Source organism: Tupaia chinensis, unplaced genomic scaffold (genome assembly GCF_000334495.1).
Source record: "Tupaia chinensis unplaced genomic scaffold, TupChi_1.0 Scaffold000161_1, whole genome shotgun sequence".
NCBI classification, from domain to species: domain Eukaryota; kingdom Metazoa; phylum Chordata; class Mammalia; order Scandentia; family Tupaiidae; genus Tupaia; species Tupaia belangeri.
The window spans coordinates 1,994,196-1,996,773 of NW_006159632.1; the positions used below are offsets into that span (position 1 = coordinate 1,994,196).

Sequence of the window (2,578 nt, forward strand, 5' to 3'; positions counted from 1 at the left end):
GGAACCCCTCTGAGCTGAGGACCGCGCTGGACAGGCAGGGCAGCGGCTCGACGCCTCAGACACAGGGACAGTGATGACAGTGACGTAGAACAGGAATGGCCCAAACAGGCTGAATGGAGAACTCTCTTTCTTTCTCTTTCTCTCTTTCTTCTTTCTTTCTTTCTTTCTTTCTTTTCTTTCTTTCTTTCTTTCTTTCTTTCTTTCTTTCTTTCTTTCTTTCTTTCTTTCTTTCTTCTCTCTTTCTCTCTTTCTTTCTTTCTTTCTTTCTTTCTTTCTTTCTTTCTTTCTTTCCTTTCTTTCGCTATAGGGCACATGCACTTGCCGGAGACAGAGGGGACAGACAGACCGTGAGAAATCGACCCCCCGCCCAGTGCAGGGGAGCTGGCCGCACCACAGTCTCTTCTCTAGTCTCCTCTTGGGCCTTTAGGCACTCATACACACGCTCCCGGCACGAGTTTTAAGCCCGGAGTCTCTACCCGGGAGTGCAGTAAGGTAACCATTAAGCCACCTGCTGGCCCCTAAATAAGAAACTCTTTAAACGAGCAGAGCTTCGGGGACTGTGGTACGGTACCAGCTGGTCTGTCATGCGATGCGATCCCACGAGGAGAGCAGGAAGGGGCCCAGAAAGAGAAGTAAGGGGTGGCAGGCTGGCCTGGCACGCCTGGCACGTGGCGATCCACTGCAACCACACACCAGGCCAAGTACAGCCTGCCCAAAACCCTGCCGGGAGGGCGGATACAGGAAACTGCTGCATGACCATGGCCCCGGGGGGTGCTCTCACCCAGGACGGGGCAGGAGAAAGGAGACCAGGAACGGCACAGACAGAAACAAACAGGGAGACGGTCGGTTCAAACCCAGCCGCACCACGGCCACACCAGGAAACAGCCGATGAAAAGACACAGATTGTCCAGCTGGATTTCAAAAGCGAGACTAGCACTATGCCGTCTACACTTCAAGACCAGATTTCTTTTTTTTTTTTTTTTTAAGAGGTTTTTACTATAGGGCGCGTGTGTTCGCCAGACAGACAGTGAGAGAGATAGAAAGCGAGAAATCACCCCCCAGGGGGGATGGCCACGCCGCAATCCCTTCTCCTCCATTCTCCTCTCAGGATCTTGGGCACGCACACACACGCGCCCGGAGTGAGTTTAAGCCACTGGGTCCGGGATGCGAACCGCGGTCGACTACGTGGGAGTCCAGCAACATAGCCATTATGCTAACTGCTGGTCCCAAGACCAGATTGCGAAGGAAATGGAGAGAGACGAGTGTCATGCGAACGCCGAGGCCCTCCACCTGCAGGACTGCATGCCGTCAGCGATCACCCCAGAACAGGAGCAGTCTAGGCTCCATGAGGAACGCTAAGTTCGGCCTGGAGCTGGTCACCTCGTTCTGGGGCCTGCCGGGTGCTGTCGGAGATGGCAGAGCAAACCACCGAGGGCTTCCCAACACGCACTGCCAGGTTCCACCCAGAGCCGGCAGGCAGCAGGCCTGGCTCCCACCTGTCCAGGCAGGCGCAGCTGCTCATCTGGGTCCACTCTGGGCTGCTGCCCTTCTCCAGCCGGACGCTAGAGGGGCAGGAAGGGCACTGAAGTGCAGGGACTGGTTCTCAGGAGGTGGGTCCACTGGGAGTAAAATTGGGATTTGAGGTCAAAGGACATCTACGATCTGTCTCAGCTGACCGGGTGTTTTTGTTTTTGTTTGGGGGGGGCAGGAAATTAGAAGAAATCTGGTGTGAAAACAAGCCCCATTTAGCTTAAACCTGAAGCACAGCCCCACACACATGCCGGGCTTGGTCTCAGCTGCAGGACTTGGGGTGTGTGGGCACCGGGAGGCATCTGGCCAGGCTCCTTGTCCTGAAAGGAGCCCTGAAGACAGCCTTGGGGCCAGATCAGTGCAGTTGGGATCTGAGAGCAGGGAGCTTCCCGGTGGCGGTGGGAAAGGCGCCCACGCTGGGCACCTCCTCCGGCGTGGACAGGGCTTTACGGGGATCCCCACCTCCTCTCTGCATCCTGCTCTTGGTTCTAACTCCAAGGTTCCGCTAGACCAAGAGCTGGAACACGGAAGAGGCCCACGGTAGTGGGTGTTTAAGCATCCCGCCGGCAGAACGCTGCGGGTCGTGTGGCCCGGGTGGGCGGCTCCCTGAACCTGCGAGTCCCACGGACCCTGTGGACAGATTCCTGACCTCCACGCCGAGGGTTCGAGGGTTCGCGGCCAGCGCCGCCCGCTCGGGCATGTGCTGCTGCCGGGCGGCCCCAGCGCCCGGTTCCTGGCAACGCCGCGGCCAGCGGGTGGCTGCAGGTACCAACGCCTCTCCGCGGCCGGCCGAGTGCAGGTGTGGCCCTCCTTCTCCGCGCCCCGCCTCACTCGTCCCAAGGACTAACGCCCGGGTAAGGACGGGGCTCCGGGCGGCCCGCAAGGTGGGGCGAGGGCCGGGCAGGGCGGGGGCCCTGGGGGAGCCGACGCTGGGGTCGGACGAGCGGATCCGGCAAGGGGCGCAGGGCTGGTGTCGCCCATGGCTGGGCCGGGGCAGGGACACAGGGGCTGGAAAAACCCAAGGCCTGGCGGGGGCCAGGGACGCACG

The 2,578-nt window shown here is 59.5% G+C and overlaps 1 protein-coding gene across 1 annotated transcript in view; it reads left to right on the plus strand.

The window, feature by feature from the left end:
• Positions 1-2,317: 2,317 nt before the first annotated feature.
• The window catches only part of GNG4 (G protein subunit gamma 4), a 30,690-nt gene continuing 30,429 nt past the window's right edge, over positions 2,318-2,578 (plus strand). The window contains exon 1 of the mRNA XM_006145959.3: positions 2,318-2,384. The gene's annotated coding sequence lies outside the window, so the exon portion shown is untranslated. The remainder of the gene's footprint in view (positions 2,385-2,578) is intronic.